This window comes from Chelonia mydas, chromosome 18 (genome assembly GCF_015237465.2).
Source record: "Chelonia mydas isolate rCheMyd1 chromosome 18, rCheMyd1.pri.v2, whole genome shotgun sequence".
Classification (NCBI taxonomy): Eukaryota; Metazoa; Chordata; order Testudines; family Cheloniidae; genus Chelonia; species Chelonia mydas.
In genome coordinates, this window is record NC_051258.2 from 9,536,246 (window position 1) to 9,551,307 (window position 15,062).

Consider the following 15,062-nt stretch of genomic DNA (forward strand, 5'->3'; position numbering starts at 1 on the left):
GGGCAAATCAACGCTGAAACCTCAGGCTGCAGCTGGTTACAAAACTGAGTGAGCTGCGGTTCACACTTGTAATTAATAAGATTCCTCTTCACGCTTTGATAAACCAGTGTGGGACAATTCCAATGTGAGCAGTAGGTTTAAAAATGCTTTACTCTGCATTCTTTTCTTTCAGTTGGATCTTCTTCCCTATGGGCTGCAGCACACAGGGAAACTGAGTGGAGTAATTATTCTGGAATAAAAGTGTCAACACAGGGGAGTTATAGCGGCATAGCTACAGTGGAATAATTATTCTGCTAGCACTAGGCCAGTCAATTTCCCTATGTAAACAAGCCCCTAGTTTCATGGCAGTTCATGCTTCAGTTCTTGAAAACATCACCAATAGATAGCTATGGAATTAATGCATATAAAAGATTTCTAGACCAAGTGATGAAGGCTACAGTTAACTTTGAAATAATTAAGAGCTAACTATATTTCAGTTTACATAATTAAACTTACACGGCATTATAAGGAGGAGTCCAGATATTTTATGCTTTAAGATCTGATTGGTGATTATAGATTTATCTATGGAAATAATGGAATTTTTTTTTAAATGTTTGAAAGTTTTGAATAAAAAAAGGGCATTTAGGGCTGAAGTCACAGAAATCTTGAGCCTTTACAATCCCATTCCTTTCTACAAAAGCACAAGAACTTTTCTAAGAAAAAAATTAACCACCTACCACAGTTCTTTATGAACTGTGGATGTGACCCAAAGCCCACTGAAGCCAATGGAAGCCTTTTTATTGACTTCAGTTGGCCTTGGATCAGGCCCCATTTGAATTTTTATTTAAAGGAATCTGTGTAACCCATTTGATACGGCTTCTGGGTGTATTTTTCTCTGTGCACTTATTTTAAAAAGTGTATTAAACACATAAACAAGCAATTCTCTTTCACAAAACCCATGCTTGGGAAATAAGTGTCCTAGAATGAAAGGGGTGTGTGTGTGTGTGTGTGTGTGTGTGTGTGTGTGTGTGTGTGTGTGTTGGGGCGGGGTGAATCTCTTCTCCGATTTGAGGATCAGAGAACAGAGTCTAGCTTGCATAGGCCAACTTCAGGGGTAGTTCAGGAAAAACTTCCAGAGGTACAGTAATGTACTGAATAAATGAACTGAACATTTGCACCGAGACATTTCAGTTTCAGCCTCATGTAGCTTTAAAACTGAACAATGGATACAGTTCACGCACAAACCTACACAGGTCATTGGGCCATACCCCTCAGTCCGTATGCTGGCAGGGCTCCTACTGACTTCAGTGCCTGTACAGAACTAGTATTCTTCACTCAGCAATTTACCCTAGGCTAGAAGAGTGTCTACAGAACACACACTGTGTAGTGGGGACTTATGAAAATGCAAATTGGAGCCTGTCTTTTCTCTAAAGTTACTGAGAAGGTCTATGTGCTTTTAGGTTTGATACTAGGAAAAGCTTTCTAACTCTAAGGGTAGTTAAGCTCTGGAATAGGCTTGCAAGGAAGGGCGTGGAATCCCCATGATTGGAAGTTTTTCAGAAAATGGTTGGACAAACACCTCTCAGGGGTGGTCTAGGTTTATTTGGTCCTGATTCAGCACAGGGGGCTGGACTAGATTACCTCTCGAGGTCCCTTTCAGCCCCACATTTCTGTGAACTGTGATTCTATGACCAAGATGGGGTGGCTGCATGTACCGAGCGGCAATTTCACCCAGCAGACCTTCCCAATAATGATCCTGAGAAGTGCTGAGCGTCCTTCACTTCCACTGGTTTGAAAAAGCAAGCAAGGGTGCTCAGCACCTCAAGGACTCAATCCCAGAGCTCAGAGAGGAAATATCATGGCCTGAATTCAGCACTGCTTGTGGATTAAAGACCGCAGGATATAGCCCAGGATATGGATTTTTAAAGCCAAGACTGTCCTCCAAATATTCAAATGAGCTACTGTTGTGTAGCGAAGAGGTTGAACTGATTAGTGGGTAAATCACTCACATACCCATTACAGCTGGATCTAGGCTCAAGCGCACTGTACCTGACCCTGCAGGGTCACAGAAAGGCGACTCATTACATCATGTCTGTGGAAAACGTGCTCTGGGAGCGAGCTATTGAGGTGGTACAATCTTTCCCTCACACTTACACTATCCATCCTGAATAGCTGAGGTCGTACTTTTTGCTGCCCATGCTCAAAGCACGGCAGCATGTGCACCTAACTTTAAGTCAATGGGTTTTAAGCGGGTGGTGAAGAGCTCACACTGATTTGGGACCTATATTACTGTTATTCAGCATGTGAATGCAGAGAAATTTAGTCTCCACCTCCCTTCATTTCTTCCATGAAAGAGGAAGAGGAGAAGCCGGTGCCAAATGGAGAAGAAAAATGGATGGTAAGGAGAAAGTCATCCCTAATTACCACCTACATATGGGACTTTATATCTCATTCCCCAAAGACAGTATTATACAGTACAAGCTTGGGACTGTTTACAGGAAATTCATGCCACTTACTACTTGGTAATACAGTCTCACTCCACATATATAGGTTGTCTAATATGCTTTGCAGAGATAATAGGACAGTTGGTATGCAGTCTCAAGATCAACATGACCGGAAGCCGGCATAGGTGGACTCTCACCTGCTAGCAAGTATTAGACTAAATAAATCTTCCCTCTATTTCCCTTCCCTACTCTTCTGAGAGTAGTTCTGATTTGGTTTCAAAATTACTACTATTTTTTTCTGCTTGGGAGGAAAGTTAGAACTTGGAAGTCATGAAAAAAATTATTAAAAGAATGATCATCGGTTGGGAAAGCACGGACTGCCAAACGAGGGATTTTTTTAAAAAAAATCTTATTTATGTTACTAACACATTTGATTATTAGAACTCAGGTCTTGATGCAGTGATGTACCTAAGCATGAGAGGTTTCAGAGTAGCAGCCGCGTTAGTCTGTATCCACAAAAAGAACAGGAATACTTGTGGCACCTTAGAGACTAACAAATGTATTTGAGCATAAACTTTCGTGCATCCGATGAAGTGAGCTGTAGCTCACGAAAGCTTATGCTCAAATAAATTTGTTAGTTTCTAAGGTGCCACAAGTACTCCTGTTCTTTTTAAGCACATGAGATACACCATACACCACATGTGATTAAAATTAGGCCTATACCTTAGTGAATCTGGGTCCAAAAGTGTATTGAAATCAGACCTAGTTACTCCATTTATGCTGGCTATTAAAGTGGTGCATCACTACTTCTGTTTAAAAAGTCGATCTTTCCCACCCTCTAAAACCAGTATGATTAGTTGGATTCCTTTGAAATTTGATGTGCCACAAGGCAGGGATAATGATCTAAATTTGGGGTATTTGAGGCAGGGGTTGCAGAGATATAAGCCCTAAAACAATAGCCATTTTTCAAAAAGTTTCTAGGTTTTGGGGGGGGAGGGGTTGTGTAGTGCTAGAGATCAAACTATTGATGTGATATGGGTTCAAATGGTCTCAATCTGTCAAGTTTTACCCATTATGGAGCATGATACCCACTAAATCTTTGGGGGACCCAAGCTGAGAACAGTATTTAAGAAAATACACATTTGTACAGTGTGCATGGACCACTACAGAAAAACTGGCTAGAGGGTTTCCATTCCCTTCATCTTATGTGCTTAAGGCTTGACTCTTGTAAGTGCTCTAAAATCCGAACAGTTATGCAGAATGCTTTGCAATTGGGGGCCATTTGCTACAGGGTAGCATTAGAGATCCGAATTTGGGGCCATTTGACCAATGGGTTCCTGTGTCACAAGCTCCGCAAACAAATTTCCCTTCCGCAGCCTTGTACAGTTAAACTGAGATCCTAATGGCTGCATGAATCACAGACCTCGTTGAGTTTCATGGCTATGAACAACTCACCCTTCAATTAGCGTAACTGAGGATACGTTAATCACACGTCCCCACCTAAAACAAAAGGAGTTTTAGACTGAGTGATTGGAGGTTGGAAAATTTGAGAGTCACAGGCAAAAACTGTATTTCGGAGGGAACGTAATAAACGTATTGTTGGGGAAAAAAATTAGACATATGAATGCCTCCGGAGAAACGGAGAGAAGGACATTAGGTGGCCATGGAGGGGAAGAGAGAGAGGGGGCTTTGGGGTTGCAGTGAGTTCAGTTTTGCCCAAGGCAGTGCATGGCACCCCCTCTAAATCCATGTTTTGCACCCTACAATCCGTGTGAGCAAAAGGAAGAGCTGCATTTGTACCTTCGGAATCTATAAGGCATGATTTCAGTGCAGAATTAGGGCTTCTGATTTTAGGTTTTAACTGATAAACACCAATAAAACACCCCGAAGAGCAGAAAAAAAAAAATCAAATTGGGGTTTAGTCAAACAATGAAAAACATCAGAAATGGTTACTGAGATTCTGTTGACTTCACCCCATTCCCAGTGCACTTTGTTTACATAGGCGATGTCCCTGCTCCTTGCCTTGTATCTAATTGCTTATCAGCTATGGGGGTGTGATTTCTAAAGCGCACTAACGTGTCGCACATTAACGGATCCGTGAAGACCTGGCTGATAAGCACTAAAGGTTTCCTAACGTGCTTTAACATAGCGCTGTTTGAAACAGTACTACGTTAAAACTCACCAGGGACAAACGCACTAAATGCTAAACCAAGGAGTCAATAACAACACACACAAGACATTTTTACACATATAATCCAAATTAAAATAGATCCCATTTAGACAAGAATTTTGGGAAACACCTAAAAAACAAAGGTTTCAGAGTAACAGCTGTGTTAGTCTGTATTCGCAAAAAGAAAGGAGTACTTGTGGCATCTTAGAGACTAATCAATTTATTTGAGCATAAGCTTTCGTGAGCTACAGCAGTATGCATCCGATGAAGTGAGCTGTAGCTCACGAAAGCTTATGCTCAAATAAATTGGTTAGTCTCTAAGGTGCCACAAGTACTCCTTTTCTTTTTACCTAAAAAACAAACAAAATCTTCTCAAAGGAAAAGCTCCCCTCCCCTGCAAAACCCCTGATTGTGGGACATTTACATAGGATTTTTTTTAGCTCCTGAAAATTAATAACCCCTCAAACCAGAAGTCCTATATGTCTGTTATATAATTAGCCAGGCACTGGGGTTTTATTACAAAGCGTAGTGTCAGTAGTGAGCTCGGATATGACAGCAGTCTAAGTATTTATTATCTGCATGTGCTCCAGGTAGAGTGAGTGTGGTCAGAGCCAGGCATCGCTCTTCTGACTTGTGCAGGCTTTAGTTTGCTCTGTTTGGTAGAGATGTGTTTGTAAGATGTGTGGATTACTTTGAGGTGTGCGACAGCTGAGATTGTGACTCGAGGAGATCTGCGTGTTGCACCCTCGTGTGTGTGTTTGGAAAGGGAAGAGGTCCCTGGGTACGTTCAGGATGTAGTATGCATCATTTCTGTTGAGTATTGTGTAGGTTGTGTCAGTAACAGGGCATCAGGCTTTTATTATAAAGGATACTGTCAGCAGTGAGGTGGAATATGAGATGATCTTAACGCTTTAACGATGGTTAATTGAAAGAGTAGGCTGTGATGATACCCTGTGAATAAGTGTAACGGAGTTGTAAAAGGCCGTGAAGTTGCTCTTAAATTATATGCATGTGGTATTCTTTTGGGGGAGTTGGCTAAGTGTGTGGGTGTATGCCAAGCTCTGGTACCTCCAGAATCTCAGTAAGAAGGGTCAGCATGAGCATGTGCATATTGAGGCATTGCTTAAATAGGGTAGAGGGAAGGTGGACTGGAAACCATTTTTTTTCTTTTTGTCCTTTAATGGTGTTAGATGGGATTCTGTGGGTGAGAGTGAATGGGTTGTAAAAGGAAGTAAAGGGCTTGTACTTGAGTCAACATTGTAACACTGTTGCAAAAAAAGCGAACATCATTCTGGGATGTATTAGCTGGAGCATTGTAAGCAAGCCACGAGAAGTAATTCTTCTGCTCTACTCCGCACTGATTAGGCCTCAACTGGAGTACTGTGTCCAGTTCTGGGCCCCACATTTCAGGATAGATGGACAAATTAGAGAAAGTCCAGAGAAGAGCAACAAAAATGATTAACGGTCTAGAAAACATGATCTATGAGGGAAGATTGAAAAAAATGGGTTTGTTTAGTCTGGAGAAGAGAAGACAGAGGGGACAGGATAACAGTTTTCATGTACATAAAAGGTTGTTGCAAGGAGGAGGGCGAAGAATTGTTTTTCTTAAACTCTGAGGATAGGACAAGAAGCAATGAGCTTAAATTGCAGCAAGGGAGGTTTAGGTTGGACATTAGGAAAAACTTCCTGTCAGGGTGGTAAAGCACTGGAATAAATTGCCTAGGGAAGTTGTGGAATCTCCATCACTGGATATTTTTAAGAGCAGGTTAGACAAACACCTGTCAGGAATGGTCTAGATAATACTTAGTCCTGCCATGAGTGCAGGAAACTGGACTAGATCACCTCTCAAAGTCCCTTCCAGTCCTATGATTCCAACAACTATGGGTTGGCAGCATAAAGGTATGTATGTTAACAGGGTGTATTGGAGCATCGCTGAAAGAGGGCAGAGTTAAGGTTACATGGGCAACCTTAATTCTGCATTTCCTGGTTTTCAGAATTTTGAGTTTTCCTCAACTCAGCATTCTGCAAGGGAATGGCACAACGCCAAGCAACCTTAACTCTGCATTAATGTAGGGTTTTTTTTTTAAACCTTGAAATACAAAGAGTAAATTCAGTCAGGTTGGGCAGTTAAACTAGTTAGGTCAACTGCATTCCCTGGCTTCACAAATACCATAAATAAATAAATAGCCAGCTCTTATATAGCACTTTCATCAGTAGAGCTCAGAGTGCTTTACAAGGAACGTAGCATCATTTTACAGATGGGGAAGCTGAGGCACAGAGAGGTGAACTGACTTGCCCAAGGTCACCCAGGAAACCAGTGGCAGAGCTGACAACAGAATCCAGGTCTCCCAAGAGTTCCAGTCCAGTGCTCAGTGGAAACACTGCCTCTTCTCTAACAAGCACACTGTGGTTGTGTTTGGGTTGCTAACAGAGCTGGTGGGGGAAAAAAAGGAGGGGGGAGGGGAGGAGAGGAAATCTTGAAAATGCTGATTATTTTTCCATTTTTTCATCAAAATTTTGAAATTCATTCAGCCAGCTCTAATTTGTAGTACTGAAGAATAAAGTTTGAAAACCAAAAACCCCTTCAAAAACTGTCTTTGTTCATATGTTTTAACTCAGATTGAATACAAAACGTTACTCAAACAGACGGTAGGATTTTTTAAAATTAAGATTTTCTTTGGGCACATGCAGGCTTTGTGTAACACTCTCCGCTAAGCGAGAGCCAGAAATAATGCTGATTGACTTCCGCAACAAATGAAAACTAAGCAATAGATCAAATTTCACCAGGCCAGTTCACTTCAGAAGAAGTTGGGGATTTTCTGAAATTCAGGCCACTTAATTTAAGCCACCTAAACATGGGGGAGTTTGATGACCAAATTTGAAATAACTGATCTATAGTTTTCTGAGACCACATTACTGGTTGTATGTTTCATAATGGAATCTCACACAGACAGTGAAACAAACTCTACAGATAAGAAAAGGAGTACTTGTGGCACCTTAGAGACTAACCAATTTATTTGAGCATAAGCTTTCGTGAGCTACAGCTCACTTCTTCGGATGCATACTGTGGAAAGTGTAGAAGATCTTTTATACACACAAAGCATGAAAAAATACCTCCCCCCACTCTCCTTGTAAGGAGAGTGATCACTTTAGATAAGCTATTGCCAGCAGGAGAGTGGGGTGGGGGGAGGTATTTTTTCATGCTTTGTGTGTATAAAAGATCTTCTACACTTTCCACAGTATGCATCCGATGAAGTGAGCAGTAGCTCAAGAAAGCTTATGCTCAAATAAATTGGTTAGTCTCTAAGGTGCCACAAGTACTCCTTTTCTTTTTGCGAATACAGACTAACACGGCTGTTACTCTGAAACCTGTCATTCTACAGATAAGGTGTAAAACACTTTATGGCGTCAAGCAATTTGCTATCGTACGGAACATTTTGTTTATGGGCGATTAGGAATACACAGCCTAATTGATCATGTCAAAGACGCTGATGAAGACATGCCTCCATTCCTGCTGGAGTTGTTTGTTTAAATGTTCTCAACTGGCTGAGAAAGAAATCATGTTCACACAAAGAAAGCAGAGGCAGTGAAGCGGACAATATCCTTGGAAAAAAAAAAAAGAAGGTCTATGAAATGCTAAATAAGAGATGTGATGGGCCAGTTTATAGGGTTACTATTTTGTCATGACCATATTACACAGAGCCACAAGTACGCTCTGCTAGTTTCTCCTAGACAAGTGGCAATAAACTTTTTATAGCATCCCACATCATCATGTATTCAGTTTATGCCATATGTATATCCAATTACACAATGTGTTAATTCACTTCCTCTGTTCTGCTTTAGCCTCACATGGTTCCCCCCCACCACCCATTTAAAAAGAGGGGGAAGCTAGTATCATGGCTAACTGGAAGTCAAGAGATCCTGGTCATAATCCCCAGACTTCTTGTGTGATCGTAAGGAAATTTACTAACCTCTCTGAGCTTCCATTTCCCCATCTGTAAAATGGGGTAACAAGGGTTAGTGACCTGTCAGGGTTGTGGCGAGGCTTAATTAATGTTTGCAAAGCACACTGAGGCCTGGTCTACACTACAAAGTCAGTTGCAATGTTATTGTAGCCTTGTTGATCCCAGGATATGAGGGTGTGGGAGATATCTTTTATGTTGGACCAGTAATTGCTATTATCTCACACACTTTGTCTCGCTACAAAATTAGGTCATTCAACTACATTGCTCAAGGCTGAGAAAAATTTCACACCCTGTGCAATGTAGTTAGGCCAACCTAAACCGATCCCACTAGGTCAATGAGCTGGCTACCACCTCTGGATGGAAGAACCCCTTTCATCGCTGTAGTGTCTACAGCTTGGTGCTGCAGCTGTGCCGCTGTAGCGTTTCTAGTGTAGACAGACCCCTGAGGTCATCCAATGGAAAGCACAATATGTTTATTTAGACTAATCAAAATGCTCCTAAAATATTAAGGGCAAACTTTTTGGCCAGCCCCTCAATATCTAACAGGCCTACCTGTGTGCCTAATCCAAATACACCCGAAAATCTTGGAGAAGTTTGTCCACTTTGCATTTGAGCCATTTCCAGTTTTGATGCAAAACCCATAAATCTGCCTAGATTGGCTTGAACCAGGGCGCAGTGTGATTTTAGAAGCAAACTCAAAATCACGCCATTTTCACATGGTTTCAAGTTCATGAACAGACACAGTTGATCTGATAGCTTTCATGACCACTTCTGTGACATAAATAAGTCAAAGACAAACACGGATATAAGCTGCACTGGGTACACAGACATTCCAATAAAGACCTACAAGAGAGACCAAGTTAACAAGACTTGGATTAGTCTGCTAGGGGCAAAGGTTATAGCTCTCGCAGAAGAGGTTTGACAAGCTAGTTCTGGGGAACAGCCTGGGGTATTTCTGAGAGAGAGAGACAGACAATCAGAGATCATTAAAAAGAAAAACAAACAAGGACACCTTTTCTGGAACTAGAGCAAGGAGATGCACAATCGTGTTTTCTACGAGATTACCAACTGCTGCTAAGAGTGGATATTTTATAAACAAGTGTGGAAGGGCAAATGAGCCCCTGGATGGCTGTCAGAGCGCAATTTGTTTTTTGGCTGTTTACGGAAACCACAGAGCAGTACAGAGGGTCTGTACCTCAGTCGTATAGAGGGAGAAGAACTCTCTCTAATATAATAATAATAAGAGGGGGGGCAGAGAGTGAGAAAACCTGGATTTGTGCTGGAAATGGCCCATCTTGATGATCACTTTAGATAAACTATTACCAGCAGGAGAGTGGGGTGGGAGGAGCTATTGTTTATGGTGTCTGTATGTATAGTGGTAATTTCCACAGTATGCATCTGATGAAGTGAGCTGTAGCTCACGAAAGCTCATGCTCAAATAAATTGGTTAGTCTCTAAGGTGCCACAAGTCTTCCTTTCTTTTTGCAAATACAGACTAACACGGCTGTTACTCTGAAATCTCTCTAATATGGGGAAATCGCTGGGACAGAATATCAATTAGTAAAGATGAGAACAATGAATTTTGGTGATGGGAGTGAAGGGTTAAATAGAAGGTAGTTCTTCTTATTAATTACTGTATATGTATTGTGGTATCACCTAGAGACTCTTATCAGGGCCTGGGAGTCTCATTGTGTTAGGTAGATACAAACCATTGGTCATACTTATATGGCCCCCAGCACTGCAGTATCTGAGTGTTTTCAAATCTTAAATATATTTATCTTCCGACTAAGGCCACGTCTATACGTACCATGCTGCAGGAGCGCAGCTGGACCCATACACGTCGGGTGAAGACACTCTCTCCCATCAGCATAAAAAACCACCTCTGCGAGCGGCAGAAGCTGTGTCAGCAGGAGAGCTTCTCCCGCTCTGCTGTGCACACGAGCGCTTACGTTGGTGTAACTTATGTCACTCAGGGGGGTGGAAGAGTCACACCCCTGAGCGACATATGTGTTGCTGACATAGGCTATGTCTACACTACAGCCGAAGTGACTTGCCCAGGGTCACACAGGGAATCTGTGGCAGAGCAGGGAATCTGGATCTCCCACAGCCTATGGAACACCCTAACCACTGGACCAACCTTCCTCTCTACAAACGCATAATGAAAACATAGCCCCCTTCGTCCACAGTGTCCTAATCAACACAAGAAACATTGTCAGAGGGAGGAGAGGGATTTAAAGCCAAAGAGGGTTTGGAAAAGTTTATCATCACTTATTACAGTGATGAGTGCCTGGCTCAAGGGTCAGCTCTTCAAGGTGAATAAGGAAATTTATTGCCATGCGAACTAAGCCTTGGCTGGATCAAGAGAGCAAGCAGGAATTTTAAAAGACAAGGAAAGAAATGTTTTATGGGTGGGTATAGACAAAATGGATCAGAGTAACTGGTGCCAACAGTAAAAAGAAAAGGAGTACTCGTGGCACCTTAGAGACTAACGAATTTATTTGAGCATAAGCTTTCATGAGCTACAGCTCACTTCATCGGATGCATACTGTGGAAAGTGTAGAAGATCTTTTTATACACACAAAGCATGAAAAAATGGGTGTTTACCACTACAAAAGGTTTTCTCTCCCCCCACCCCACTCTCCTGCTGGTAATAGCTTATCTAAAATGATCACTCTCCTTACAATGTTTATGATAATCAAGGTGGGCCATTTCCCAGCACAAATCCAGGGTTTAACAAGAACGTCAGCCCCCAACTAAAACCCCTCCAATGCATTATTAAGGATCTACAACCTATCCTGAAGGATGACCCAACACTCTCACAAATCTTGGGAGACAGGCCAGTCCTTGCCTACAGACAGCCCCCCAACCTGAAGCAAATACTCACCAGTAACCACATACCACACAACAGAACCACTAACCCAGGAACCTATGCTTGCAAAAGCCCGTTGCCAACTGTGCCCACATATCTATTCAGGGGACACCATCACAGGGCCTAATAACATCAGCCACACTATCAGAGGCTCGTTCACCTGCACAGTGGCATGGGGCTGCTAAAAAAGACAACACTATTTTGGCTGAAGCCGCAAGCACAGCTTGGATGGAAGTTAAAGACAATAATGGCTGTTTTATTGTCATATGGGACATCACCTTCTCCCCCCTCCCCGCAGCTCAGAAAAGCAGGTGCAAGAAACATTTTCATAGATTAAAGAGAGGCTTATAAGGAGGCATGAACATTGGCTATGGGGGATTTTATCACTCAGTGGATTTGAACGTGATTTCAGAATTAATGCATGAGTACTTTATTGTGTTGTTTATACAAATAGGGAAGATGAGAAGACAGACAGAATGGGCTGAGGCCATTCTAGGCTTACGATAGTGCTGAGAAAAATCAAATACATAAGTTGGGGAGTGTCAAGCAACCTTTAGCCACATTAAACACATTGTTTTTCTTTAATAATCAGTACCACTGCTTGGAAAGGTTCACTGGCCTGAAAGCATTTCATAGAATCATAGAATATCAGGGTTGGAAGGGACCCCAGAAGGTCATCTAGTCCAACCCCCTGCTCGAAGCAGGACCAAATATTTACTCTGGTCCCCCTGGCCTGCTTCTGGAATTGTAAAATCACACCATTCTGATTACTATATTGCTTTCATCCCCACTCCTACTTCAGTCCTGAGCTAATTTTAAATAGGCAGTTTCTCACAAACTACTTGTATAAAAGCGGAATGCCTTTCCCAGCTGAAAGCTGAGGTTTCAAGTGCGGTCAATAAAATGGTCTAGTTAGTTTCGTTTTTGCTTCTAGTCAATTGCTCAACAACCTTACTTTCAGGTTCTGGTGACCTAGCAAATTGCTGCAGGGGCAAGAAAATAAAAAAAAATGTTTCCTTTATAATGAAAAGAAATATCATGGACATATTTGGATCTAGTCTTTGTAATTTTTTAAAATAAAGTCTAAATGAGGGTCCTTTTAAAAATTAAGGATAAAGCTGAAGTATTCCACATGAAAAGCAAAACACAGGATGAGTTGCAAAGGAAAGTCTCTGAAACAAACAGAGTGCAAGGCTTTTAGGCAGTGGAACAGAGCTGGTGGAAAGATGGAAGGAGGAGATCACTGCAGAATCCACGGACAGTGGGGCTTAAACTTAAATGGGCAGCTATGCTGGGCCAGAAATTTCTACAGAGGAGATTAACCAACGCAAATACTCTGGCGGTTCAGTGGTTCCCAAAGGTCAAAGACTTGGGAAAAGCCAGAACTATACAAATTATCTTCTTGCCTGGCTTGCCCATCTCTAACTGACACAGGCTAATAGAGAGAAGACATTGACCAATGCTAATAATAAGCGTTCTAAGATTGTAACTAAATTCATGTTGCGGGGCATGGGGAGAGGGGAAATGGAGGAATTTAATCTGTTCAGGAATTTCACACAGATTGCTTATTAAAAAGCAGAGTAACTAGATCCTAACCCTGCAATGTACCATGTGCCCTCAATGCCCATTGACTTCAGTATCTCAGAGGATCAAGCACTACTATATAAAGATGGTGAAGGAGGAGCAGCATGATGTTTAAAAATCCCTTGAATATAGGAGGGAGGTGCATTATTGGAGAAAATAAGAATCTACAAATGTCCACTAAATGTTAGGGGGTTCACATGGGAACATAAATTGATCTAGTCCCTCTTACCAAACTAACTAGGATTAATGGTCAAGGTCTCTAAAGCCTAAGCAGCAGGTGTCATGCTCCCATTGACTTTCAGTGAGATCTTCAAGGATCCCTTCTGAAGCAGAGTGCTCTAGAGAGGCACCTCACTCCATATTCAGACACTTGAATAAGTAAGTGGCCTGATTCTCAGAACTTGAGAGCCAAATCCATGCAGCAACCCTTCCTTTTAGGGTTTTTAATAACATAAAGCTTCTAATATTTCTGTTCAAAACACTGTCTGCTCTTGTTTCAAGTTCCAAAAAGACTCAATACTACAGATACCATGTCAAACTGCCCATAATATCACAGACAACACTTGGAGTAATGTAATGAGCCATAGCACTAAAGTTGTAACGAACGGGGCTCCCCTACTGGTTGGTCTCAAGATTGCTCACCTGTATGTCACATGGCCTATACAGCTAACAACCAGTACGAATTCTGCTGCAGTTCAAGCAGTAAGATTCTCGTGCTTTTAGATCAGGAAGATCTACGTTTTATCCCCATTATTTCCAAAAGAGAAAGTTGTCAAGCACGGTGACAGCCAGGAAGTCAGATCTATGGGCAACTATGTTACGTACATACGTACGTATGTACGTACGTGTGTGTCTCCTTTGATTTCAGGAGCTTAAACCATTCTACAAATCTAGGGTACAGGGAGTTTTCAGAAATTATATTCACAGAGTGCGCATGTGTATATATCTATATAGAGATATGCACCCTTGCAGATGCAGTGTAGATTATTACAACTACAGCAGTACACCTAGATAACGCACACACATCATCACACTATCACAGGAGTTAACAATGCCAGTCATCATGAAGCGGCTGAACAGTGTACAAATCCTACACTCACACTCAAGTTAACTCACACTGCCTGGTTCCTGTGTTTTACCAACTTGCTGCATCTGCTTTTTTTAAAAAACAGGGTGATGTGTACACTGTTCGGCCAATCAGATTCTCGTTTTCGCTACCCATTCCCAGCCTTTTAAGTTGGAACGGAAATTGGCAGGTTCCTTATGCGGTGGGACAGAGTCCACCACAGACTGTTTCATAATGACTGTACTTTGGGATAAGGGGGAGTGAGGAGGGGGAAGAGGAGAATATGGGAGATAGGGAAGGAAAACTGGGAATATTGCAAAGACTCAAAATTATTTTCCACTCAAAATAAAGGGCCAGAGCAATGAAGCTCCACCCTTTACATCAGCTGAGGAACTGGCCCAAGTTCCTTAGGGGCACTTTATGCCAAGATTTTCCATCTGATCCACAGGCTCATCTGCGTTTGAATGAGAGCGCACCTCATACACAATTCAGGCAGCCTGGATACAATTCCTCACCTGCATCTTCCTATAGTCCCACACCTGAATTACTCACAAGCACCATACAATTCAAACAGAGGGTCAACTTGTAAACTTCCAGCCTGCTCGCAAGCAGTTTATAACCTTAAACTTCTCTTCTCAGGTTTCTGTAATGACCTGAGATGGGCTAACTATACACAAATCAACCTAACACCACATGTATCTTCTCAGCACTATAATTTCCCTTTCTGCGTTGGTGGAGGTGCTCAGTTTGAAAAATGCAGCAATCTTTCAACCTGAGAGTATAAAAACTACAAAGAAGCCAGTTATTTTTAACCCATTTGCTGAGCAACTCGGCAGTATCGGAGGGGGAGTTACAAATAGTCTTAAACAGTTCAGAGAAAAAAAAACCCCTAATGCACATTAAATGAAACTGCAACCAGCCTCATCAGAAGCAAAGACAGGGAGTAAGATTACCCAAGGCAGAGAATGCACAACTGCCTCTCCAC

At 41.9% G+C, this 15,062-nt stretch overlaps 1 protein-coding gene across 10 annotated transcripts in view; it reads right to left on the reverse strand.

Annotated features, from left to right (window-relative positions):
* KAZN (kazrin, periplakin interacting protein) overlaps positions 1-15,062 on the reverse strand; it is a 721,176-nt gene that overhangs the window by 164,714 nt on the left and 541,400 nt on the right. The window lies entirely within an intron of this gene.